Source organism: Rana temporaria, chromosome 2 (genome assembly GCF_905171775.1).
Source record: "Rana temporaria chromosome 2, aRanTem1.1, whole genome shotgun sequence".
In the NCBI taxonomy this organism is placed as follows: Eukaryota; Metazoa; Chordata; class Amphibia; order Anura; family Ranidae; genus Rana; species Rana temporaria.
In genome coordinates this window covers 272,597,236-272,603,475 of record NC_053490.1, presented here as the reverse complement: position 1 = coordinate 272,603,475, position 6,240 = coordinate 272,597,236, and positions in this window count along the sequence as shown.

Below are 6,240 nucleotides of genomic sequence, written 5' to 3'. Positions count from 1 at the left end.
CAGTTATAAGAGGGTGTGCACACGTATGCAACTGACATTTTTTTAGTTTTACTTCCACCCCATAAAAGATTTCAGTTTGTTTTTTAATTGAGTTGTACAGTTTATAGGTCAGCACAAATGCATAGAAAGGTGCTGGGTCAAACAGATTCCAGCAGCGGAGCTTTTATCCTGGTGTGAATGTAGAACAAATTCTTCACCATGCACAATGGTGATGTGCAATTGTTTCAAATTGCTGGGAGTGGCAAGTGAAATGAATGGTTCATGATGGGGTCTTTGAACTAAAGTAGAGATGAGCAGTGAGCGCAACAGGATCTTAACTTCAGTCTTCTGCATAAATTCAGCAAAAAGTTCATCACTCTGTATCTTCTATCCATCACACTATATTAAAAATATAAGGTATAGGAATGAAACCTTTAGGCCTTCACCATATCTGATTTGCAATATACCAAGCATGGAAGGGTCGAAAGCAGACAGAGCCCCTCCCACGAGAATAAAGAACATTGGTTGGTTAAGGTAGAAATGTTCTGTTGTAGATGTTACTGGCCCAGAAACAAAGCGATTTAGAAACGTACAGGGAGGATTAGGGTTGTCCCGATACCGACACTAGTATCGGGACCGATTCCGAGTATTTGCGGGAGTACTTGTACTCCCGCAAATACCCCCGATACCGAAATAGAATACTTGATAACCACCCCCCCCCCACCGCTGCTTGGTTAATACGGGCGGGGAACATTACAGCTTTCATTTGAATAGCTGTAGTGTTTCCCGCCGCGTATAGACACTCCCCCTTGCTCGGGTGAACTGTCCAATCCCGAGCAAGGGGGAGTGTCTATACGCGGCGCGAAAGACTACAGCTATTCAAATGAAAGCTGTAATGTTCCCCGCCCGTATTAACCAAGCGGCGGCGCGGCAGCATGTACAGTACGGGGGACATGGCTGCATATATGGGGGGGGACATGGCTGGATATGGGGGGGACATGGCTGCATATATGGGGGGGACATGGCTGGATATGGGGGGGGGCATGGCTGGATATGGGGGGGGCATGGCTGGATATGGGGGGGACATGGCTGGATATGGGGGGGACATGGCTGCATATGGGGGGGGACATGGCTGGATATGGGGGGACATGGCTGGATATGGGGGGGGGACATGGCTGGATATGGGGGGGGGACATGGCTGGATATGGGGGGGGACATGGCTGGATATGGGGGGGGGACATGGCTGCATCTGTGGGGGGACATGGCTGCAATATGTGGGGGGACATGACTGCATTTGGGGACACATTTAAAAAAAAGTATCGGTATTCGGTATCGGCGAGTACTTGAAAAAAAGTATCGGTACTTGTACTCGGTCCTAAAAAAGTGGTATTGGGACAACCCTAGTCCCGCTTTACCGTAATAAGTGGGGGCTTTTCCAAGAATTCTAGGCAGTAACCTTCCTTGATCAGCTGAATGACATACGGACTGTCTGAAATTTCCTCCCACTGGGGAATGAATTGAGATAGTCGGCCCCCAACCTGGATTCTGGCATTACTTGGAATCTTTGGCGTTTTGGGCTGGAGAAGGAAAGAGCAAATTGCCTTTTTGCCTACCTCTGCAGTGCCTCCACATCCTGCTGGATTCTTAGCTTTTGTCCGATTTTTTTCCCGAGGAGCCTCGAAAAAAAAAATGTCTGTACCTTTCCCTTTTGGGTTTGACAGGAAATGTCTTGCCTTTCTCAGAGGATCTGGACAAAACATTATCAAAGCCTGGCCCAAAGAGTAAGGCCCCTCAAAGGTGAGACACAAAGTTTAGCCTTAGAAGTGAGGTCCCCTTCCCAGGCTTTAACCTAACTGGCCTTCCTGGCTGACGCTTTACTGCATCTGCTAGGAAGACTACAGCCTTCCCTATTACTGAGAGGGAATGCAGAACTTCTTGAGACTTATTACCATGTGAAAGGTGCTTATTAAGCCTACCTATCCAGAAGTCGGCATTCCTGGCAACACGGGTAGCTGCTAATGCTTTTAACCCCTGCTAGCAGCCGAAAAAAGTGTTAAATGTGCCCTAAAAGTGCCGCTCCCGAAACGCTTTGGCAGCAGTACCCATTCATTTCAATGGGCAGGAGCGGTGTATACACTGTCCCAAAGATGCTGCTCGCGGGACTTCTTTTTTTTTTAATGTCCTGTCAGCGCAGAGCCCCAGTGTAAAAGTACTCAGGCTCTTACACTGGGGCTGCAGGGGAAGCGTTTTTCAGGTGCTATTTTTAGCCCTCTAGCACCTGAAATATGACTCAGTGTGAAAGGGGTCTAAGTGAAAATGTCCAAATTAAGTCCAATTAGCCATTTTCCCCCCCTGGTGTCATGTGACTCGTTAATGTTTTAAAGGTCCCAGGTGTGTTAAACTTGGTGTTATCGCTCTCCCTCTCTCATACTGGTCACTGGAAGTTCAACATGACACCTCATGGTAAAGAGCTCTGAGGATATGGGGGAAAAAAAAAAAGTTACTCCATGTACAGATGGCCTAGGCTATAAGATTGCAGAGACCCTGAAACTGAGCTGCAGCAAGGTGGGCAAGACCATACAGCAGCTTATCAGGCCAGGTTCCACTCAAAACAGGCCACGCCATGGTCGACCAAGGAACTTGAGTGCACATGCTCAGAGTCATATCTAGGAGGTTGTCTTTGAGATTTGTACTTCCCTGCCATTTTAGCACCTCAAGAAATTAAATTTCAAATTTAATTTGGGTACAGTGTTGCATGAATACGCAATTACCAGTTAAAGCAATGCAGTGCCAAATCACAAAAAGTTCTCTGGTCATGAAGGGGGCAAAACCTTCCAGGGTTAAAATGGTAAATTTTCTCAGTGATGTTTTCTATTGTGATAAACATTTAATACATTTTCTATTGTGAATGAAAATTCCAGTGCAATCTGCCCCCCCCTTTTTCCCCCTGTCAGGAGCAACAAGTGACTCATCCCTGCTATCAGCAGCAGGGATGATTCATTCTGGCTGTTGGCAGGAATGTAAACAAGAGTCAGCGTTAAAATAAATAAAATACTGTGGGGGTTTTTCCCCCAATCCACACCAGACCCTTTGGTCTGGTATGAATTTTAAAAGGAGAACTCCCCAGCAAACACAAAAAATGGAATAGGAGTCACCCCCTAAAATTCATACCAAACCATTAGCCAAGTATTTAGCCCGGCAGAGGTAAGGGGTGTGTTTGAGCACCCCCCAAACCATAGCAAGCAGGCCACATGCCCTCAACATGGTAAAGCACCTTGTCCCCATGTTAATGAGGAACCACCACTCATTCACCCACCGCTAAGTAAACAAAAGGGGCAGGGTCATTCACCCCACAACATCACAGTGGGCATGGTCAATTAGCACAGATGACTCTCATTAAGATATGTTAACATTCCTAAACTGGAGCTGTAGAGTTTTTTTTTTTTTTTTTTTAACAAACTCTGCTGTGTGGCCCTCTTTTAAATACTTATCTGAGCCCGGTCCCAATCAAGCAATGTGGACAAGAACAGTGGATTTCCCAGCTCTCTGCCTCCTCATTGACTGCTAATCATCACCAGTGAGGAGGGACCAGGGGGCTGGACTAAGCTGTGCTGTGACTTATGGACACAGAGCGGGGCTCAGGAGCGAGCAAGCAAGCAAGCACACAAGTGTTATGGGGCACTCGGCAGAGGGATGAGGGGCCAGGAGCACCGGTGGGGAACCCGAGAAGAGGAGGATCATGGCTAATCTGTGCAAAACTATTGCACAGAGCAGGCAAGTATAACATATTTTGTTACAAAAGGTAAAAAAAAAAAAAGTTAGTATCACTTTAACCACTTCCCACCCGGTCAATAGTATATTGACGTCCGGGAAGTGGTTGCGTTATCCTGACTGGACGTCGATTGACATCCAGCAGGATAACATGCCGGCACGCAGCGCTGCAATCGGTGATGCGGGGTGTCAGTCTGACACCCTGCATCTCCGATCCTCCGGCGGATTCTCTTTACCACGTGATCAGCCGCATCCAATCACGGCTGATCACGATGTAAACAGGAAGAGCCGTTGCCCACAGGGAAGGGGGCAACAATGAAAAAAAAAAAAAAAGAGAATAGATGCCAATCAGTGCCCACAAAAGGGCACTGACTGGCACAATATGGGATAAACAAGTGATGCCCAGCAATGCCATCAGTGCCACCCATAAATGCCACCCATGAGTGCCCATCAGTGCCGAATACCAGCGCCGCCTCAATCGGTGCCCATCAGTGCCCGTAATTGAAGAAGAAAAACTTATTTACAAAAAAAATTAAAACTTAATATTGTTTTCCCAAATTATCTCTTTTTTCAGTTGTTGCGCAAAAAATAAAAATCGCAGAGGTGATCAAATACCACCAAAAGAAAGCTCTATTTGTGGGAACAAAATTATATATTAAAAAAAAAAAAAAGTGGGTACAGTGTAGCACGACCGCGCAATTGTCATTCAAAGTGTGACAGCGCTGAAAGCTGAAAATTGGCTTGGGCAGGAAGGTGTGTAAGTGCCTGGTATGGAAGTGGTTAAAGAATGATTTTATGAAAACGTCAAAAGATTGCTGTACACACTGCTCTTATACGCTGAAACCTTGTGAATCATAAAGCTGAGCTCTAAGAAGCTATAAAAAGACACTCGGGCCTCAGTAGCCAGTACCGATTTATAAAGAGGCAGTAAAAACTGTGACCTCTAGCAGTCTTATGCAACGTGTCTCCTACAGCATAATACAGCCCATATAAAGTATCCCCACCATGGAGGAATCCATCTTGCGGTGTTATTGTATACTGACAGAAGAAGCCCTCCTGGGATATGCACATTATATATCCTCGGAGGCATCGGGAGCACTCTTGTGATTCGCCTAGGTGAGAAGGGAAGGGGGGGGGGGGGGGGGAGAAATAAACAAAGCTTTATATGACTAATAGACTATTCATTTTTATCTATTGTTTGGAATTCTTTTAGTTGACCCTTTTCAGAGACACAAAAGCTGCCATACTCTTTCTGAAGATGATAGTTGCCTTGCTGTTGTAATAATCCTCTGGCCACAACCAATAGAAGAGAAAAGTTTTGTTAAAGTGGTTCTAAAGCCTGAACATTTTACCTTGAGTGATTGCAAATTCTCACTTATTTTTTAATAGCAAACAGTTCATACCTACCTGTTCTGTTTTGCACAAATCTGCTCCGACCTTCTGCTACAGGGGTCTCTCCCCTGCAGAGAACCCTTTTATTGGGGGCACTCACTCCATAGACGCATGGCTTCACCTTCCAATCGCAGCAAGAGTGAGCTCAGTTAAGTAGTATAAGGGGGCTAGCTGCATACTGAAGGTTTTTTACCTTAATGCAGAGAATACATTAAAGTGAAAAAAATAATTCAGCCTTTCTAACCACTTTATTTTTTTTACCTTCATGCAGGAAATGCATTAAATAAAAAAAAAAGTGGGTGCAGGCTTCATTCAGATATCACCGCACAAAGTACAGGACGTCATATGACGTCCACCCGGATAAGAGATCCCCTTTTTGGACGTCATATGACGGTGTGCGGTTTTGAAGTGGTTAAATATAACCAAATTTGCTACACTTAGAGGCGCCTCTCTTTTTTATACTCTGTAGCTCCTGCTGGGTTTTGCTTCTAACCCCCTTGTGGAGGCTGCCATTTGTGGATGGACATTTTATGGTTACACAATCACATTGCTACAATCTTTTTATATGGACTATAAACTGAAAGGACTTATGAATAAGTGGTTGTGGAATGCATTATCTGAGATTCCATTATTTCTTATGGGGATATTCGCTTTGATATACGAGTGCTTTGGATTACAAGCATTGAAGCATGTTTCCGGAATGAATTATGCTCGCAATGCAAGGTTTTACTGTAGAATACAAGCCAACTCAAAACTTGCAGTTATGGCTATAAATTTGTTGGGAAACCAGATTTACAGAAATGATTGATCACTGGAAGACATCGGTCTGTGACTGTATTAATTTGTCCATCAGAGGGTCACAACTGATCACAGTCTGGGCCTGTAGAAAGACTTCCAAGGCCAAACTGTCTTTATATACAACTTCTGCTTACTATAGACATGCGATTACAAATTATGAAGGGTGATGTACAGGAATCCCAGTTGCAAGTTTCTGAAGCCCATCTATATGAACCCTAATGGGTATGTGACTATATTTAAATCAAGTTTTGCTGGATGCATTGGCTTTACGACTCTTCTAGCAAGCTAGATTTGTAGCAA